The sequence below is a fragment of the Struthio camelus genome, chromosome Z (genome assembly GCF_040807025.1).
Source record: "Struthio camelus isolate bStrCam1 chromosome Z, bStrCam1.hap1, whole genome shotgun sequence".
NCBI lineage: Eukaryota > Metazoa > Chordata > Aves > Struthioniformes > Struthionidae > Struthio > Struthio camelus.
In genome coordinates this window covers 13,560,461-13,582,876 of record NC_090982.1, presented here as the reverse complement: position 1 = coordinate 13,582,876, position 22,416 = coordinate 13,560,461, and the positions used below count along the sequence as shown (strand labels likewise).

Below are 22,416 nucleotides of genomic sequence, written 5' to 3'. Positions count from 1 at the left end.
TCTTCAGCGCCTGCTGTGGTGGCTGGGTGCCGGGAGGAGCGCTGTATGCCGTCCTGCTGCTGCGATCACAGAGCGTCACAGTGTCCCATAACTGAAATTCAGAGGCAAATATTTAGACACCTACATCACATTTTTTGTTTAGAGGATTTTTTCTTTTGTTGTCTTGGCCACCTTCCCAAAGGAGACCGTAGCAGCCAAACAGAAAGAAGCACTGACACAGCACTCAAATGCCCGATTCTCCCAAGCTTGTTTTGAACAGTGGGGTATCTCCACTGATTTCAGCAAAGCACCTCTTGATTTACAATGGCATAATTGAGACAAGGTTCATGCTGTTCGTGTTTTATGCCCATCATCAAGAGGACAAATAAAAACATCTATCTAGCCAAGCTGCCCAAAATCAGACCTTTGTTTTGTCACGTACCCTTTGTGACAGCAAATAATCAAAGATGCAGCTCAGCACATTTATTCCTCAAAGCAACTGATGTGTGAGCATCTCAATTCCATACAGAACTAAAGAAATTTAAATACATATGCAAAGAATTGTCAGAAAAAAATCTTAAAATTATTTGGCCAGCACCTCAAAGCCCTTCCCATACTTGTTTCATAGATGCTATTTTGCTCAGAAAATTATGGACTTTTACCTAATGATCAGTCACAGGTAGGCATGAAAAAGCAAAATTTTAAAATACTAATTCATAAGGTTAAAATGGGGCTTTTCCACTGCTTCATACTTTTGTTAAGTTACTTGAGAGTTGCTTAATACAAAAAATTATCAATATTCTTTGCCTGACAACTGGGGTATAAATTTAAACACTTTGGTTACTCAAGAAAAATTGTGAATTTTCCTTGAGAAACTATTTCTTTACATTTTGAGAAATGTCAGAACAACTGGAAAATGAATGAGTCAAGAATGTAGTTCTGAAAAAACTCTTAGAAACCAATGAGAGAGGGAAAAAGACTTTGCATGCAACCATCAACCGATCGTTCTTTACAGGCTGCTTCAAAACCAGCTAGGAAGGTCAGTAATTATCATGGGGGGGCATATTTGTAAGCTTTGAATTAAAGGGGCGGGAGGCCAGTGTGCTAGGAGGGTAATCTAGGAGTGAAAAACAACAGAAAGCCTAATTTGACTTCCTGCTAGTTTTCCATTGGCATGACTAATTTGGAAGACTAGGACATGCAGAATGGGAGCGCCACGGAGAACTGTATTATAAACAATATTACATTGCAAGAATCATATCAAGAGTGTATACGTTAACAGAGTATACCCCGGCATACAATATGCCAAATCTTTCTCTAACTGCCTTACTCACTGGCAGGAGTGCAGCCCTAACGTAGCCCATTTACTACCTTCTGAACTGCTTCTGCCGTTCACCAGCAAGATCAGATTCAGCAGTGCTTCAGCAATGCAGTGAACTTGGTATTCGGAGAGATTAAGCAACTGTGGGCTGAGGAGCACATCGCATTTTCCTGAGTTCTGGAGAGAGAAGCTCTGGATAGCCACCCGCGTGCACAGAGCGCAAAGGAAGCAAAGCAGGCCTAGCCGCTAGGTCCTTCCTAGAGAAGGTAAAGCAAGCGACACCCTCCAGACCTCCAATATTCATTAGCTGGATCCAAACTACACCAGCCCTGGCGGCTGTCTGATGAATCTGATGGCTGCTCTCTGGTCTTCTGGGCCCCTTTTCCTCAGTTCTTATTCCAACTGAAACAAATCAGTGTACTGATCTCAACAGAGCACCCAAGAGTTTTATTTGAATAAAGTTTGAAAGGCTTGACCAGCAGAAGGCAAGTTTACACGTGGTACACCCAGTTGTACACCCAGGCCAGAAGACACACGACCGTCAGGAAGACGTCTTTTTTTCCTAAAAGAAAGAATAAAGGAAATACAGTATGGAAAGTCCTAGTTAGTTCAATTAATTATCCACTGGCCATTTACTTAAGGGACCTAGTTACAAATATATCCTCATCACAATGACAGGAAATCTATCTGAAAAGTCTGCGAAAAGGCTATTAATGAAGAGAGTTTCTAATGCCTGTAAGCTGAAATACCTTTTCACTCCTTTTGCCACTAGTTCCTGTGGGTCATTTCTGGGGTCAGCAGTGGTGTGCAGAGCAAAGACTCTGCCAGTGTTGGAGAAGAAAAAAAAAGAAGAAAAAAAAGTACTTCAGTATTGTCAATCTTTTATCCTTGAACGGTACACTAGAGGCTGACATTTAATACCCTAAGGATATAGATGTTTGAAAGCTGGTTATTGTAACAAAGGAAACCATCCAAACTCTGCAAGACCGAATGGATCAGATAAAGCTGACACTGAGATAAATCTGTTTTACATCCATTCTTGCAAAAGTTTCGCTAATCTATGTAGTTATAGCTTTCCTGGAGCAAAAGGAGAGGGAGGAAAAAAAAGAACCCTACATTACAGCAAGTCAACATCTTGCCCCTATTCGTAATCTCCAAAGTGTAAGATGCTAGTCAGAGTACATTTTTCTCCTGGATCTTGGATGAACTCTATTAAATAGAGAAAGATAAAGGAAAAATTGAAAAACAGACACAGAGAGCGGGAGAGGGCATGAACATGAACATGAAAGCTATTTCTGGTTGAACTTCCGTGTTAACATAGATGCCGGCTTTTTGTTTAACATATGAATTTAGATCCTTCATAGACACAGACTCATCTTCCAACCAGTCAGAAACTTTAACACCTACTCTTCATTATCCAGTATTTATACCGCCAGATTGGACTTTCATATGGAAGCCTGGAGCAATGATGGTACAGATGGCAAGATGACTCTCATGAGATTGATGACTCTAAAGAAATACACAGTATTAAGTCAGAAGGTGCAAATGTTAACATTCCAGTGCAGAAAAGAAATATTCCTTGCATACACTTCTCAGGTTTGTTTTCTCATGCATTACAAAGAGAAAGAAAAAGCCCTCGACACACCTCGTAGCTGGCAAACGAATGATAAATTTACTTTAGTTTCTTTTGTATGTCAACTGTTCATGCCTCAGGTACTTAACCTTTACTTTAAAAACATGGTTCAGATCCTAGCCTTGAAGGTGGGTGGGGAGGGGGGGGATGGTATTCCTGTAAATGTTTCATTTAACAAAGGCAGTACTATAAGAAGGTTCAGTGGTGAGACTCTGAATGGTATTTATTGTTTCAGATTTCAGGGCTTCCATACATCTGCTGCCTGTCAAAGGCAGATACCACATTCATAAAGCAAGTGCTCTGTCTGAAAAAAGAGGGAAAAAAGACTCTCTCCTCTGTGGCTTGGCCTCCAGGATTATGCAAGATGGGAAGCTGCATGAAGTGAAAATTCTTATTTGCTGTAAAGATGATCAACAAGAAAATCTTTTATTATAAGAGGGACTGGAAATATGACTTTCTTTGTTTTACCTTTTGGAAGCCCTGAATCAGCACAGCACTTTAACAGCCATCCCAATTCAGAATGACTCTTAAGCCTGATCTCGTACCTCTTCGTACTCAATAAAGTGCTGAAGAACTTGCTTAGTGTAAGTAGAGCCTTAAAGAAGAATCATGTATATTTACGCTAACTAAGCAGCTCATTTTACCAGGCCCATTACATGATTTCTGACTTTATTAGGTCTGGAATGTATATTTCACCCATGGTGAGAAACATGCTCATTCATTTCTTATGATATCATAGTCTTCTCCATGGTAATCTGGTGCTATGTGAGGAAAAACAATAGAAGAGAAAACTTTTCATGCCGAGATGAAGACGGATAAGGAATTATGTTCAGCCGGGTGGGAGAAGAAGAACAAAAACACAGAGCCCCTGATTCTGAGGATCTGATTTATTTAGTATCTGGCATTGGCCATAAAGTGTGGGCAATGAAAAGAGGAGCTGACCTCAATGCCTCCTTAGCAGCAATCAGAAATTCATTTCAGTGTGTGAGCATTTAATTAGCTTCACTGAGTTTACAAGACCTTCACTCATTTTAAGATACTCCAGGCAACTACCCCACGCATAAGATTACTCTGAATCTGGAATGCCAGCCACTTAGGAGGAATGTCTGGAGAGTTTTAATTGAAGGGGACTCCTTTGTTTTTATATCTGTTTGATGTGCCATCACTGGTTCCTTCACCACAAATTTACATCAAGGGATGCAACTAGTCCAAACAATTGGTGTAATCAGTAAATTACAGCAAGCCTTTGAGAAAATTTAAGGTTGTTCTGTGTCTAGGAAAAATCAAATAGAACCATAACATTTTTTAGCCCTAATCTAATTGTTACATAGTGTAGTCACTGCACCATTTCAGACATTTTGGGAGAGTCATCACTTCCCCTTTTTCAAGAGGACCTGCAGTATCTTTGCTGCACGCATTTATTGCATGCATACAATAAATATATACGGAGTAGGATTAACTACCAGGAGGCAATTATTAATTTTATTATTGCTTCATGAGGTCTGTATATCAAGCTCCTCTCCATGGCAAGGATGAGGCATTGCTAAATACAGTTAATTTCTGGGTTGATCTTATTTATATACTGGACACTAATCCCTTTCATATATCTCATGCAGTTCTTTCTTCTCAGAGATACTGTCCCTCACTGACCTTCTCCGAGCATTTCATTAAATGCCTTCAGCCTCAGTAAATTACAGCACTTTAAAAACATTGAGTTTAGCATATAAAAAGAGAGAGAGAGAGTTTTCTGTACACTGCCATGGGATAAGGTGCAGTGAAAATCCCATACAAGCTGAACTGTACTTCCTAATCAAATGGGTGTAACAGATGGCTGCTAGAGCAAGCCATCACAATGGAAATATCTGCAGTTCTCATGGTAACGGAATCTGCCAGGTCTGAGGGATTTGCTGTTTTCCAGGACATCTGAGCTGCAATCTCTTTCGAGCTGTCTAGCAGTCTCAGTCTCGCTCTCTCTCACTCTCTCAGCATGATGGAGATAGAGTTGAAAGGTGGAGCCTGATTTTGCATTCCAGCTGTGATTAAAGACATGTTCACACACACGTGCACACACATACACACAGAATCAATAGCACTGCATATTCATTATACTATCTAGAACCTCATTAACTGTTCAGGCAGAACAGCAAGGAAATTTTAATATGCCTTCTTCTTTAGGGAGGAAAAGAAAGAGGGATAATAGGAGAGAGGGGGGAGAGAGGAGGACAGCATGTACATGGGGAATTAAGATGCATGAGATGTACCTCTTAATAAAGATATGGAGCAATGTTAAAACTAGCAGTAGTTTCCATTTCATGGCAGTATGTCAAGATGACTTAACATAGCAGGATGAAACATCTGGCCTCAGAAAAAATCATGATGTTGAATTTCCAAAACATAATATAGGATCTATGGAATAAGGAGAAGAAGAAGAAAAAAAAGGGCAACTGTGTACCTTCATACAAAATGAAAGGATGTGACAGACCTCCTGCTGCCGTGTAATTAGAGAGGTTATCCTTCTCATAAGGTGTAGGATAGCATAAAGACAACGAGCTTTAATTATATATCTAAAGAACTGGGGTTTAAATCCATAGGGATCTGTTAAAAGGTTCTTACATTTCTGCATGCAATTCAAAATCATCATAAGGAAGAAAATAACCATTCAGGAGACTGTTTTATTAAAGTCTTTTCCTTCAAATTCCTATCAATTTACAGAAGTAAGAAGTATACTGCCTTCTTTGCTGTGCTACCTGCTAGAAAGCACAGAGAGGGTTGATTCACAGCTGCCTATTCTCTTGGGCATTTGAGCCTGAAGATCAGACAACATATAAGAATTCAGCCGTGGCTCAAAATGGAAACAAAGAGGACCATTCTTAAGCAATGTGAAATGAAAAACTACAGGCTGTAGACTGTAGCCCTTAGCATGCTGATCCACAACATTGTCCTTGAGGGCACTACAGTTAAATACATATGACAGCCAAAGAGATGGGAAGAATGCTTTCCAAACTAAAATGACTGGATCTCGTTTTTTTTTCATGATGTAGAATAAGCCAGGCAATGTAAGCTCCTAAAGTGCCCACTCAAGAACTGGGTATTGTAAGATGGTATTGTCTACCTATCATGCAGCATTCAAGAACATTTTATATGACCTTTTCTAAAGCCTGCACTGCTTTTACCACAACTCTATTCCCCTGCAATAAGGATAGTGATGATTTCTGGATGACAAATTTAATTCTAAAGTTGGTTGATTAGTTTCAAATAGATGCACAGAGCTCATTTACAATAACTCTGTGTTATACCTTCAGAGACCTTCAAACATGTTAACTAGTCAGAAATTACTGCTATTGCCAAACAAAGGTATCTGCAGCAGCAATAGCATAATAGTGATGATAGTCTGCATTTTTATTGAGCCTTAAGCACCAAAACATTCAACAATATGGGTGACATAGTTGGCCACCTCTACTCACAGTACATAATGCCTTGATTCACAAGCAGTTTTTCTGAAGTTAAATAGGGCTTCTTATGCTGCAAGGTGCGGGGCTACTCAGCATGAGTAAGCAGCGCCCAAATTCATGTCTACTTTCTGCCACACTTGTGCAAACCAAATAGCACACTGACTCCTTCACCTGACCATGAGAGTCAGCCACTTCTGGAGTGAACACAGCCTGATTTTCAAAAGAATGAGACATTCAGCTGAAGCAGTAGAAGATTCTTGAGGTTCTTTCTTAAAACACAGCCATTCTCATCAGAAAGGCAGTGCGTAGTTTTATCTTTTAATAGAGAAAAAGCAGCTTTGGGGTGAGGGGACAGAGAAGAACGTGAAGGCGTAGTTCAGTTCAGCATCCTGTTATCCGGTGCACTACATGCCTGGATTTCCCCATAAGGCCAACTCAGACTGTCGATGCCACGGGCACACATACCATGCTTCTTTAATTTGCACTCGGGTCTATGTATGCAAGCATTCGGCAAATACGAATACCAGTGTGGTTGGTCAAAAATTGTTGTTTATTCAACTTGGAACATATCTAGAGTTAATACTGTAATTCTTGTAGCAACTAACCCAGCTTCTGCAATGACACAAGCAATCAGGAACTTCATTTATACATTCTTATCTGATAAAGCAACACTTCAAGTAACTGGCTGATCAACACTGAGCCACTGTTAATACCAATTAAGAGATTGGAATGGCCCTTGCTGAACAATTCATTGCCAGTTTTGATTCAGACTAGCTTCTTACGAAAGATGAAGCAACTGCTGCACAGTGTGATCTGTGGAGCTCCTCACCTCTTCCTTCACACACTGAATTTACCCATCCCTGGAAGTTTCTTTTTGTTTTTCTCCCTCGGACAATTAATCTCAGCTCGCACAGAACACAACCATATCTGCAAAGGTCTCTCTTTCCTGGGCACCATTCCCTCCCGTTCAGAACCAGTGTGTTGGTAAGACACTTTTACCCCAGTCAGCCAACGTCTCCTGTCCACTGCTCCCAGCTGGTCCACTTACTTGGCTCTCCTTGCAGTACCCTGCCTCTGCTCACCCTTGCTTTGCAGCCCAGGTCCCTGAGCCCTACTGTTTCACCAGACCATCTGGTCTACTCATTCCTGTTAGACTTCTCCCGTAGGACAGCATTCTTCTTTGCAGATCAGGAGAGCAAGAAAATATCCCTTGACTGTCTCCAAGACATTAGTCCAAGAAAGTGTCATGTTCTCGGTCAGGGTATCTGTATATCTAAGGTTCAACATTAGCAGGCTGTCCCAGAGCCCCAGGACATCTGGGAGGCCTTAGCAGATTCTCCTGTATTCAGCTTTAATCATGTCTTCCTAAACCATTGTCCACATTGGAGTCCTGACATACCCTTCCTGCTGGACCAACTGCAAAGTGTATTTCAGGTGCGTGTGGCCTGGTGGCTCCAGAAGACCTCATGATCTCCAATAAGGCTCAGGCAGTATTCAGTCACACTCACTGGTGGTCCTTGTTGCTCCCCAAGCTAGATCAGGTCATTGTCTTTCCATTTTAGGGTGTGTTTACCTCTTAGAAGCTGAAGATCCGAGAAGCCATCCATTGGGTACATAGTTTCTGTCACTCCAAGACTGCTGTTAGTCCCCAGTCAATCCTAGTACAGGCAGAAAAATCATCAGGGCTTAGAATTAGTTGGGTTATGCAAGCTGGTATCATGAAATTCTGAAATAGACCCTCATGCTATTTTAGTTCTAACTGGGCACTTTTCTGCCTGCTTAGCAGACACTTTTCAATCAATTGCTGCTTTTGTGCTGACAATACTGGATTACAGGAGTTGCTCGTGTCATTTATGTGACCTCCATCTTCCATTATTCTTGCTTTCTGGACAGGAGCTGAGGGACCTAATTTCTAACGCTCACATCTATGAAACCGGGAAGGAATCTTCCCCTGCCCAACAGGCTTGGATTCCCAGCTGTGATAGAAAGCATATCATAAACCTATGCCAGTGCACATCAGTTGAGGATCTGACCTACAGTATTTACATTCTGAGGCATTCCTGGGATTTGGCATCTTAATGATAACAGAGAAAAAAAAAAAAAACTAAAAAAACTAAACATCCCTGCCTAGCAATTTCCTGCAGAGTCCCTAGACCCCAAATTCCTCAGCCCAGAGAGCCTTCCCCATCCCCTGCAGGGACTTAACACACTTCACATACCACAGTGAATCTGCTCCAGTCAATCAACTCCTGCAACTCCCTGCAGGCTTCCAACACCTGCTAACAGGATGGGACAACAGAACAGCCCTGCCCCACCCATTCACACATAGTATTGCCTTATTCTTCAAAAATACTGCTCCGAGCATGACGTTCTATTACAGGATGCTCCTATAAATACACTGCACTTTCAGAGGGAGGAAGCAAGCATGCTGTAGTAAATATTTTAGCAACGAAGTGGCATGAGGTTCTTAATGCTTGTCATTTTTCAATATAAGAAGCTCTCTATCAGAAGGTGCTTTATACTCATGGGAGAGAATGTGAATTCTAACAATAACAGGACAGCCAGCGGCCAACACCTTATCAGTATTAGCTTTCCTTGAAAACATGTTTGGTTCTTCCTCCACTCTACCAGCTAATGTTCAGGAAGCAGTTGATTTAATAAGAAGGTTCATAATGTCAAGTTACAGACACCCAGAGAGGGAAACCTGGGAAAGTATAATTGGCAAATCAACAAATTTAAAAAATTCTAAGCAATCTCTAAGACCAAAAAAGAAAAGAAGAAAAAGCTTTTTGTCATCTGTCTATTTAGCTGTGTGACAGTGGGGGAGTGATGGCAGGATGGGGGCAGAATGGAGCAGAGCACTGTCTCAAAGTCAGTGTGCCAGCCAGGGATCGGGAGAATGTGGGCTTTAGAGATGGCTCTGCTGCTACTAACCTAGTTGTTTTATGGGGACGGTATTGATTGCTGCGCACAGTAATGCAGTCAGGATTAACTGGGATTCCCTAAAACTGGGGCAAAGAGAAGGACCATATTTTACAACATGCCTCAGCCCAGAAGAGCTCCATGGCAACATGCAGGGATCTGTTATTCCTCCATTTATGCTCAAGTGCAGCTCCTGCCATTGATGTGATCTCTATGCCAGAGAGGCTCTTCAGTCCTCTTTCTATGCAAATGGCCAAGTGTGTTTCCTAAAACTTCTTTGCCACAGTGGCAGGGGCCAAAAGGGTTACAAGGCTTTGCAAAACTGGTCTGGGATGCCTTACCATCTTGCATGATATGGGAGCTCCACAGGCACATACCCAATCCTGCTCTGTACAAAGACCCAAACGTCAAAATGCATGCATGTGACTTGCTCTAGAAATGAGACATTTCACAGGCATGCACACATACATGTAAAAGAATAAGTAATTGTGTGTAAATGGTCCCATTCCACACATCTTCTCTTGCACCAGCTTGAAAACTGACTCCACTGCAATGACTGGAAAAAAGATCACACCATATTTCCTTTAGATAATGGAAGAGAAGAACAAAATCAGGACTATGGCAAGTGCAATATTTCATTCTTTCCTTTATGTACTCAGCAGACTTTGTAATCAAGCTTCCTCACTTCATGACACCCTTCCTGCAAGTATGGAAACCGGCAGCGGCTGCTGCTGGGATTTGTGAAATGTCATCTTATCAATGCTACTATAAAAAAGAGGACAGACTGTCACCTGACTACAAAATGGGAGATATGTTCTGTTACTTTCCTCCAGAAGTGACCTTGGACCCCTCTCTCACTTCCAAAGCTTTATCTATCTTCTTCATTAGATGCTAAGCTCATAGGAGGAGCAGAGAAGCATTTTTTACCATATGTAGGGTATACCACACAATGACTCCATCTCAGGTGAGGTAATCTGTCTGTATAAAAACTTTCATTTTTTTCTGTGAAGCTTAAAACATCTGCAAAGACATGAAAAGAGGAACAAGTTTGCTGCATAGTAACACAATGCAGCTGACAGCTAACTGATCTTAGATTGCTTGAAGTTCCCTTGCAAGCTGTTCTTCCCATGTCGTTTGGTCAAATTCTAACCAAACATGGCACAATGAAAAACAAACAGCTGTGGTTCAAAGGGAGCATGCAAGGCACAGGCCCTCCAAGGGATGCCCAGAGGAGAGGCAGAAAAGGGCCACTTCCAGCAGGAAGTGTGAAGGACTCATATGATTACAAGCCCTATGGTTTTGCCTTTCAAATCTAAGGAACAATACAGAGCACGAGACCACACTGAAAGACATATCCTTTTTTTTTTTTTTTTTTTTTTGCATATCCTTTGCAATAAATAAACCTTTCTATTTCAATATTTGGCAGGGTGACAGAGTCTAAAAAAGAGCGGGAGAGATAATTGATATGGACAGGAGAAGAGAGTGCAGTTTAAAACAGGCAAAGAACGCTCCAAAAATAAGAGAGTCATACTGAGAAAGATTATTACCAGGACTTCTAGGTTTAAACCTGAAATCAAATCACCTTGAATGGATAACGTGAATATCATCGGGGGGCAGGAGGGAAGCCATTGTAGATCTTAGGCTTGGGATTGTGGAGAAACAAGATTTGCTTCTGACCTCACTTTTTGTCAGTTTAAATCAACAAAGAGATCATGATTTACTCCTGGTAAGCCTAACTTTCCATAACAGCAAGTTTTTTTTCCATGTACTTTAATGTTCTTCTGCTCTTAACTGGAAGAGGATGCTGGATTGTTTAGAAATAGGCTTCCTCTAGGTCTTGGTTCCTGTTGTGCATAGTTATTTTCCAGAGGTCTTAATAGACATTCACCCTACACAGAGACAACAAAAGGAAAACACTTTTCACCTGAACAAGAGGCTCTGGAGGAACAAAGCCGTCTGGAACAGAGCTGAAAATCCAATCCTCAGAACAGTTTGCACTTCTGGTCCAATTTATCAGGCATGCTTAAGTATTTACATTTCCCATCTGAATAACAGTCCACATTGTTGTAGCTCACAGGAGGGTTTTTGGCTTCTGCCAATTTAAATAGAATGATTCAAAACTGAATCATTTCCTGCAATTTAATTTCATAGCTGAATGCAAACTATAGCAAGATAAGGTCACAAACACATGGAACTATCTCCTGAAAGCTATCTATCTCTCTGGGCTGCTTCAAGTGGAATCCCTAATTGACTACAATAGGTTTTCTTATTATCATGACATGGAAATTGTCCTGCAGGAGCCTGCAATGACCACTGGCAGCTGAGCCCGTGCTGCAATCATACAGCAAGTGGGTTTTCCACTGATTGCCAGAGAAGAAAGGAATGCTTCCCAAGCTCTAACTATCTTAGATCTTTTAACTGAGGATCAATATCACAGAGACAGAGACAGAGGGAGGGAGAGAGAGGGAGAGAGAGACAAACAACCAGAGAAGGGAAAAGCAACTGCAGCCTGCCACATTCGCAGCAAAGGGAGATAAAAGCCTGCCGCACTCTGAAATCTAATATGCCAAGTCACCTAGAATGAGTGTCTCCTGAAAAGGGCAAGCCTGCTCAACATCCTCAGCCCACCCCCTTCCAGAACTGAGGCATCAGTATCTGGAAAGCTTTAGTCTTATTAGACTCATTAAAAGCTAACCAGCATTTACAGCTCACATCAAGATGAGGTGTCAGCAGAAGCGAGAACCCTGTAAAATATGCATGTAACCAATGTGCTACAGAGCAGTCTCCATTCTCCAGGAGACGTACGCTATCTACATTAGACTAAGGGTAGATGAGGGATGTGTTGTCTTAGGTTCCACGTGCAGAACCTGAACCAAAAGGCAGTTTTGGGGTGCTGAAGAATTTACTGAGAAAGCAACCACCAAACATCACAGCAGTAGTAAGCTCTGTCAGAAGGCTGAGGTTTCAGTCCAATGTAATGTGCCTTTAAAAAGTACCATGTCTACACTACTGTATTGCTTACTTTCTGAAGCTAAGCCAGAGGGATGTACATAGTAAGATCTTTGTCTCATTTCAGGGAGGATACAGGATAAAGATTCTGTGCCAGTAATCTTCCCTGGATTAATGGTTTCTCTTTTATCTGCTGTATTTCTGCTCAGATGTCTTTGCTCTGAATGAGTCAGTGGAATGCAAATGATGGGTACAGTCAGTCTGAAAATATTTAAATCTAGCTTTGCACTGCACTGCAGGTTTGTAGAAAAGAAATACACATATATAAATATACATGCTGGAGAAAGGGTAGATGAAAATTACAGATATATCAATAATGCAAAAAATAACATGGTGGGTCAAATTGACAAGAGATTCATTTTTCTGTTTCTTCTTCTTTTCATTTTTTTTCAGAAAGATCAGCATTTAGATGCTTGCTATGAAGGGGAGAGGCAAAATCTGCAACGCTTCTTTTCTGAGCCTCAGACACCAGACAAAAATGCACCTGTGGGATAGGAACCTGATTTTATTTAGGCTGCTAAGCGCCCAGTCTTCATTACCCCAACCAGTGTGCTCCTAAAGATAGCATTCTTTTAGTCCTGACAAAGGAGAAGCAAGACAGTCCAGCCATGGTTTGTTCAGATTTTCTCCCTTTCCTTTTTCAATGATCTACTTCAAATTTTTCATTTTGTTGGTATGTGTTTCCTTTCCCGTTCTGCTTAGGTTATAGGGTTTCCACTAAGAAGCAATTGCAATCCAGAGGCAAACCGAAAAGGGACATTTAGAATTGCAGCTCTGTTTGAGAAACCAGGAGAGAACCCATGAGTCCTTAGCATGGACTTCAGCAGGAACCATCCTCCACTGACAGAGCTTTTACAGATTATGCATACCTAAATGACAGGATAGAAGGTCTCCAGAAGCTTTTGTGTACTGCAATAGGATGATGGAAGGAGGAAAGCGAAGGGAAGGAGCAATTTATTAAGTTTAGGAACGGCTGGATAACTTCCTGGGCTCAAACAATTTCTTTGGGAGTTGGCTTTAATACACTATGCATATTCAGTAAGGGACCTGTCCTGGAGCGAGGAGCAGCATTCTGATTACGGGCATTAGAAAGAGCAAAATCTGCAGGAAGAAAGAAAACACCACTATTAACCCGGTAACTACTACCTAACAATACAACAAACAGCATCCCTGTAAATTGCGCAATCAAGATAATTTGCAACACGGTATTAAGCCCTCTAGCCTATCATAAGAACATAGAAAATCTACCTCTTAAAGAGGCTCTTGCCTATAAACCCAGCTGCAGCAAAACAAACAAAACAAAGACTCATATCTTGTATCCTGTCCATGTGGGACTTGAGAATTAGCTAACAGAAGGTTTCTCTTAAAAAGATGAAGTTGTTTCCATTTTGCTGGCTGAGAAATTGAAAACATTTCTCCTAATTTTTCAATAAATTTTAATTATTATATACTTGCATTGATTTTTTTTTAAATTCCTACTTCAACATAGCCTTGGTTTCCAAGATAGAAAAATGATTTAGCTTTCAGTTAGTTTTTAGTAAAAAAAGAAAAAAGAGAATTTCCTGAAGAACGGAAGCTCTCTACATCAGCCATTTTTCAAAATACTTCTTTTAATGGTCCTTTATTGACAAAAATTAACATTTAAGAGGAAATCTTCAACAGTTTCATAAAAGAATCCACTTTCTAATTATTGTTTCCTTTAAATTTCAGGCAAAAATAGTGCTCCTGCCCTAGTGAGAGCAGATTCTGTCAGTGACGCATAGTCTGGTTTAAGGCCATTTGGGCGCCTGCTGTTGTATCAAACACAATGAGCACTGCCCCACCACTAATGGCAGTACGTGCTTGTACAAGGCAAGGTGTGGGGAGCTGGTCCATCACTGCGTGATTCCCACATGGTGACTCAACAGACTCATACAAGGAAATGTGAAACTATCCTCAGCTCTTGTTATGTTATGATTGATGGTTACCTAGCGATGCCCAGAACTTCTCCCAGCTCTGTGTAAATAATTTATGACTGAGGTACTTCTGGCAGTTTCTAAAACTTCCACAAATATTCATGCAAATCTTAGGACCAGGATAGCTTGGGCAGAAGGACAAAGTGAGATCAAAGCATAACTTTGCTCAGTATACCTCCGCCTTGCAGTAGAACAATATAGCTGCTCTACAAAGGCACTATAAAAGAAAGAAGTCTCTATGACCATGTGTTCATTAAAGAAAACCCAGCGATGACCCTCTTCCACACCTAGCATCATCGAGCTGCACAGATGTGCCATCAGCTTTGCTACAAAAGCTGCTCATAGGTAAGGGGCTCAGGATCCAACCACACTTACGTACTGAGTCAACCTGAGGACTGGTCCTTGTTACCAGGAGGCATGAATCATACGTGACTTCCTCAACAGTCCTCGCAATTTCAGTGGTCCTACAATGGTTTCAGCTGGGTAAGACTGTGCTACATGAATAAGGAACTCACAGCCTCCTCTCATATTCACACTTCAGATGGATTTTATTTGCCTTTCACTGTTTCCTGAAAACCACTAACAAGGCAAGATTCATTGAAGCTTACAAGACTTTGGATACACATGAGCATCTGTTTTGTTTAGAGGTAAGAAAACTAGATGACTTCTGGTAAAGTTATAACCAAATTCCAGTGTCAGGCTGCTGTTTCACCACACTAGTGGCCAGACTTCTGCTGACAGCAAATGAATGTGATCTCCATCTTACAATTTAATATTTACAGCATTACCAAAATGCATGGTAGATATGCAATGATTATTCCTATCTCTTTGGAAAGACTGCATGCATTTCCCTGCCTGAGATCATCTTCTCTGGGGACCCATCTAAAATGAAACCACTGTGTTCTGAAAACGTGCCTTCAGCATGAGATCTGAGTATTTTTTTGTCTTGGCTATAATAAAATGCAAGAAATTGAATCAAAGAGTACTTCTAAAACTATATTCTTCTCCTGCACGCTTCTTTTTCCTACATAAATACAAACCTTGGAAGGTGATAGATTTCAAACTTATTATAAGGCATGAAAAGATATTTAGAATCGTAGTACACAACATAACTACTCTACAGATGTGTCCAAACAAACATAAAATTAACCTTTCACGGCTAAGAGAACACATTTTTAGTCCAGTTTTCAACATAATCATTTCTCTACAGGAGAAAGGAACTTATATCCCAACAGGCTGATCCTACAGTCCCGGGTCAAGCAAAGTGGGAAATGAATGGGTCCATTCATTCTTCAAACAGGGTAATTCTGGTAAAGCTGGTGTTGACAGCACTAAGGAAGAGTGATGGAGGACTCTGGCCTTGTTGTCATTCTAATTGTGACCATGAGTGACAAAAAACATGTACCCTTTGCCAGCAGACTGATCTTTCAGAATTGTAAAACCTAAACCGTGCTCGTGTTGCTTGAAATTCAAGGGAGAGGATATTCATGCACTTATGTATATGCTTTCTTTGAGCCTGCAGTAACTTTGGCATGACAAAAAGTGAGGCAAGTCTAGCAACTTTAGTAAGTTTAAGGCAGTAGAATGAGAAGAAAGGTGGTAGCGTGGCAGGAACTTGACCCGGGGTTCTACCCACTCACCAGTTCTGCTACCAAATTCCTCTGTGACCCCAAAATAATCACCTAATCTCTATATACTGCGGTCCATGTCTGCCTTAGGAAACACAGTTGTCTTCTGTTCCAGTGGAATTTGTACGAAAACAGTCTTTTGGTATGTGTCCATATGCTCCTCGTTCTATGAAGTTCCAGTGTGAGGAGGATTCTCCAGGTAACACTGCAGGACAAATAACAAAAGTAAACAAAGCAAAAAGACTAAAACAGTTATTATAAAGAATCAGGAAAACAGTCATAGAGTAAACTCTGTTCTCAGTTATGGTGATATCCCTCTCCCTCACCCCTTGCTTCAAATCATGCTAAGTATCAAAGAAGCATTTTTCTCACCCAAACAGAATACAGTCTTCCTGAGTAAAGGGAAGGAACTAAATCCAATGAATTAAATATTTTCTTTCATAATAATAAAGGGAAATTAGTATCCCCTCTTACTTTCTTCTTCAGTAGGGCAAGGTAGGGCCTTCACCCCATACAGACAACTGGAACAGCTCCCATAGGTATTTCCTACACCACTCCTTCAGAGGGACCATATTAAAAATAAACTAATGCTGTAGGCAGCTTTGGAAAATGACTTCAATGGTATTTATTGCTTTGATAGGGTCAGTGCACAGTATGTGCATCTTGCCTTTTAAACATATGTTTCAGGCAAAGAATCAAAGCTAATTTCAGTGTGTGAAAAGCAAGCAGATTTCATTACTGATTGTGACTTAAACTTCAAAATGATAAGGATACTGGATGAAGGTTCTCAAAACTGAATGTCCAAATGGGAATTTATGATGTAGAACTTCAGCTTTATCATCCATGGGCTTCAATACAGAGAGAAGAAAGAAATTCTTTGCTAGCAGGAATCTCACAGTTAACCCATAAGCCAGCTGCCTATTTTTCCCTCTTCTCTAATTCTCCCTGCAGCTACTTCCTCTCCGTAACAAGTTAAAGCAAGACTGGCCATTGGCACTAACCATTTTTGGCATCCACGCAGTAGATATGAAAGAGATCTGAAATTTTTTCACCACCAAAATATGGCCCCGCTCTGACTCTTTGCAGAAGTGTCAGCAGAATTCATAACAAACTCAATGCAATCCAGGTCACAAGGTGTAATAAAAGGCCTGCTGCTAAGCCTTTTTTTTTTTTTTTTAATGAGGATTCCTCTCATATTATTTCACCAGATCTAGTTCCCAACTTCAGGAGGCCATCTGTACTAATAACCTTTCTTATAAGGTACATAGAAAAAGGTGAGTGCGTAGAATTATTAAAAGGCTGAAGGCATAAGAGCAAGAAGTGAATGATTCAGGATTTTACCTCACGTTTTTCACAAAAATGATTTCCGGATAGATTATCACTACTAGTAAAAGCCAGAAGGTGTTAATCTAATAGCCTAAAGATAGACCTCTCATCCAAGCTTAGATATCTAAAGTAAATAATCTACAAGATACTTTGAGCACATCTCTAATTTTGAAAGCAAATGTAGATCATTAAGTGCTGAACTTAAAGTGCTTAAATATCTGTAAAGGAGCTTAAATGTTTACATAGAAATAAAAATTTATAAAAATAAATATACATATACAATTACTTAAGTGAATATACATACGTATTCATATATACATGCTTATGCATACTCCTGAATCAAATCCCAAAGGAACCTAATTAGCACACGGGGTAAGCATCCATATCTTCACTGTGAGTCAACGAAAAGTGCAAGATTTTGCAAATAATCAAGCCATTTTTTTCTTCACTTCCTGGCTACAGATACAGATGTGCACTATTTTGTTAGGCTTTGTCTAGAACTATTTAACTGCATTGCAGTTCAGACAACACCTTTAAAACAACGTAAATCACGCTTCTTTATTATCATCTTAACAAAAATGATAGCAACCTCCTCTGCTTGGTGAAATACCCGTGGGAATTTCACCTGATTACAGGAGGATAACGTATCTTTCATGACTTTAGCCGGCTGTCTACCATTTCCATTGTAACCTTGGTAGTCAGTCACAAAGAGCACAATCCACTGAAGGAAAATGTACAGACAAGGGGTTAGCTATTTCAAGAGTGGAGAAAGGGAGGTAGAAATCGAAGGAAGAAAGAAAAGGATGACACAGTACAATTGCTCAGCTTAGTAGCACAGCTGCTTAAACAACTGAATAGCAATCAATGGGTTAGTATTCAATCCAAGTTTAGATCACACTGAAATCTATTAGAATACTGCATATAATGAATGAGTCTTACTTATTTGGAATTCTATCTTGGAATTAATCAGCTCAGTTGTTATGCAGAAAAAAAAAAAAATCAGTTGGGTAGACAGGCCCAAAAAACAAGAAAAACAACCACCTTGATTTCCCTGGTGGTTAACAGCCTGACAGTACTCAACAACACATCCTGAAATTGAACAATGCAAGAAACAATGCAAGTTAGAGGTTTCTCGACTGTTGGGGCAACAGCATGGTTTGCGTGTATGCCCTGCTTGCCCTGTCCCCTCCCTCTCAGGCTCTCATGCGGTACTCCTAGGGTTGTACCACCTGCTGGAGGACAATTCAGAGGTAGCTTTAAATGATGATAGCGCTGGGAAATGATAATCACTGTGTCATAGAAAGCGGTACTGCAGCGCATAAATAAGGTAACTGAAAGTGCTGAGCGGGGCATATTTGCATTATGAAATGTATTTTCCTTTTTCCTGTACGAAACCTCTCTTTAAAGCATGAGGAATGCAGCAGGATTGAGAAACAGAAGGAAAGCAACACTGCCCCAGAAGTGCACAAAAAGGAGGGGGATGGAGGAACGGTAGGCTCTAGTATTATTGACTGAGGAATGATAAAAGAGGAAGGAATTCAACAGTTACATCTATTTCACTTGATGCAACGGAATGAGATCAAAGGCTTACTTTCACATTAGCCCAGAATAATGCATACTACATAAATGATGCAAAGCTAGGCCACATTCCCAAGATGTGACAATGCCTTAAGATGCCCCTCTGCTAAGTTCAGGTCAAAGCAATAGGCTCCTGCATATGGAATTCTTTTTCACAGCACACAAACAAAGCTAAACCATTGGGCATGGAGACTCATGACACTCAGGACAGGCATGACGTTCTCCGTTGGCTTCTGCGTTTCCACAGAAGGCACTGCAAACTTAGCCAATTTTTATTCATTTACAGATTTTTTCCCAATCGCTTTTGATCTTTCAAAGCACCCAAACTGTCCACCCTAACGCAAAGAAAAACTCAGTTCAAGAAATTGGATTGCACTTTATCAAAAAAAAAAAAAAGAGAGAGAGAAAGAAAGAGAGAGAGAGAGATCAGAGAGGAAAGCATCAGAAGGTACTCAACTCAGACTCCCTAGATGTGGCTCAGTCCCCTCTCTGCACTTGCAACCTCTCTGACCTTGGTCAGCTCGCCTGGTCAGTACCTTTAATGGGTGCTGAGCAAGGACAACGTCAAAAGGTGTTTTAAACCCTAGGTTTATTTTTTCGTGAGATACATTTGTCAAAGCCACCTAAAGATTCAGAGCAGTGCTGGTGGTACTTTGGTTTCTGTGGGAGCTAGGTATGGTGGATACCTTAAAGAAAACACTACCAGGACATATCTACATCTAAATTGCTATAAGAAATCTTAATCTCTGGGTCTTTGTTTTCTGTTAGTTAAATGGAGATGAATAATTATTTTCCCTCACCTTTTACGGTTTGGTTAGTTCAGGGATGTGTTGCCATACCAACAATAATCCAGCTCTGCTGCATAGGACAGGGCTGGAAGTGTGGAATTGCAGACTTCTCAGGCCAAGCGAAAAAATCTCCTCTTCATCCCTCCCTCCCCACTCTGTCTTCATGGAAGAGAAGCAGTTTCTCTTTGTGAGAGAGGACAAAGGGGAAGAAAGAAAAGGAATTGTCCATCAAGCTCAGCAGAGCCTCAGGGGCTTTCAGCAGAGGATGCCACAGCTGAGGAGAGCAAGGCATACCGAAGGCAGATTTTAAAAGGACAGTTCAACCCCAGCTACACTGAACTGCCTCCAGCAGTCTCCAGCCTAGGAGGAACATGTGACACCAAAAAATGCACTGACATTTTCCTGCGTTTTGCTTTCCACAGACCGGCACAGCTTCAGATTAACGGAGAGAGCAAAGTGCAGTGTCATTCACAGCACGCTGTTTGCTCCAAGCTGCTGGGCAGCTTAGTGCACCCCCAGAAGCCAAAGCATCCATAGGAGTGTGGCTGGTGGATCTCCTTGGTCCTTCTATGCAAGCCAAAAACATGAGCTGACCTGTAAATGTCTTCAGGGGAGCTGTAGCAGATACACTCATTCACTGCCAGAGTCTGTAGATGCTCCAGAACCAAAAAAGAGGGCTAACCTGGCTGGGAGGGAAACGAACTGTATATCCTAATGCCAAACGTTGCCTTTTCCAAACACCCTTCCCAAGAAGGGAAAAAGGGATTGGCAATGAACACAGTGAACGGGGAGCTCCTGGAAGAAGACTGAAAAGAATATGAGGGTCATATTCTCATCTGTAGAAATGGTAAAGGTCAATATATGACTATGGATATGTTTGTATGTATATGTATATATACAATAATTAATGGTATAGGGGAAATAGAACAGGAACTTCTAGTCATTTTTTCTGATGATGTAAGAATAAGAGGAAAGTGAGTGAAACTGAAAGGGAGCAAATTCAAAAGCACTGCAAAGTTACCATTCAACACAGCCATGAGGTACTTCAGGCTATCCTATCCCACTGAGACCACGTATATTACCATGCTCAAAAACAGAATCAGAGATACTTGAATATCTAGAGGTACAATTATCTATTTAAACTAAACAAGCCCTAGAAAAGCATAAAAACACTTGTGATGCAGGAGGAGAAGAAAACATCTATTTATCAGAGGGAAAGATGAGTCATCTCGTAACTGCGAAATGAGAACTCTTCAAGTAAATTCTGGGGCACCAGTAATCAAGAGTTTCTACAATGCTTTTGCCACGTGAAAGACTACATCTTTATGGGCTTGGACCTATATATGTCTTTGTAGACAAAGAAATGCCAAACATGGGAGCATGGAACATCGAAAGTGAGAAAAGTGAGAAGAAAAAGGGAAATGGGTGATGTTAGAACTGCTGCTCTAGATTAAGGTCCTTCTCTACCCACCCCAGATTTTTCAGTGATTTTATGCTAGCAAGTAAAACCGTCAACCACAGCCCCGTGCAAGAGCACTGCAATCTGTTCTGAAGAACGCAGGTGAACGAAATCCCTTGGAAACTCTCAGCCTGTTATCTCAGAAAACTGCATGTGGAAGAGAGGCTAGGAAACGCGGAGCGAAAAGCAGGCGTCTACCCAGGCAGGATAGCACCATTGCTGTGAGACAGGCTGACCATATAATAACAAGATCAGGTTCCCAAAGCTGTAAGAAGATTGCCACAAGCATTCAACATGCAATTACGCCTGAAACATTCAGGTATCTTCTTCTCTGGGCCTGAGCCCAGCTGCACAAGCCATGGAGAAGAAGTTCTTTCTACGTACAGAGCCCTTTCCTGAGATGTCCCTCATTATACTCTCCCTTTTGTTAAAATCAAGCTAAAGGCAGCAAAAGTCATTTGCTGGCTCTGATCGATCGCTGTTTTTTGTAGGCAGTGTGACTGATTCACGGAAACCAAGCATAACTGTAGCTCTTACCCTCAGAGTGCACTCAAGCTGCAGGCTGGCTCGGTACCGTCTGCGGGACGGAAAATTCCCGCATCAGCTCTTCAGGGTTCACTGAGCCCTTCCTCCTCCACCTCCCTGCTCCCCACACACCCGCAGCCCTCAGCAGCAAGGGAGACCCTCTGCCTTGCACCTCTGTCCCTGGCCTCTCTCCTCATATACTGGGCCGTCCAGCGTCTGCTCTTTAGAGCACCCCTCTCAGATCTTCCTCATGCCTTCTTCTAGCCCCAGCTTCCTTTTGGTTTTTTTCCTCTTCATGGTCTAGCCATCAGACCCACATCTCAACACCACTCAGAAAGGGGGGCTCCTAATCCTGTCACCAGAGCTGACATAGCTTTCCACCCTCTGTTCATTTCTCACAGCGCTTTATCTTCAGCTCCCTATGATTTGAGGTGTTTTCCATATCCCTGTCTTTCACTCACCTGACAGACCTTCTTCCATTTGCTCTGATTCTTGATCTTGTATGAGCAATTTGGAACGATCTCTCCATCCTCCTCTCCTTGGCCCTACTCTATTGGGTGTCTTCATCCTTAGACTACAATGATGACAAGAAGGAAGGACTTCGGTGGAGTCAGTACATAAGAGTCAGGTCCACAGAGAAACAGTTATAGGCCTAAATACTTTTTGGACTGGACATCTACCCTTACTTACTCTTATGACCCAAAGACTCTCCTACCCTACTCCCATTCCCCACAAAGAGCCTTTTAGAGGACTACACATCCACTTCTTGGAAACCTCAAGAGCTATGATGAGAAGAATAGGTTTAGCATCTCCTCTGAGATCTTTTATTGGAATGGTTGTT

General features: G+C 41.3%; 1 long non-coding RNA gene across 2 annotated transcripts in view; it reads right to left on the bottom strand.

The window, feature by feature from the left end:
- Positions 1–7,142: 7,142 nt before the first annotated feature.
- LOC138064663 (uncharacterized) overlaps positions 7,143–22,416 on the bottom strand; it is a 40,057-nt gene continuing 24,783 nt past the window's right edge. For both annotated transcript variants that reach the window (XR_011137905.1, XR_011137906.1), the window contains 2 exons: positions 15,954–16,104; positions 7,143–8,043 (listed from right to left, as the gene is read on the bottom strand). This is a non-coding gene — a long non-coding RNA (uncharacterized lncRNA). The remainder of the gene's footprint in view (positions 8,044–15,953; positions 16,105–22,416) is intronic.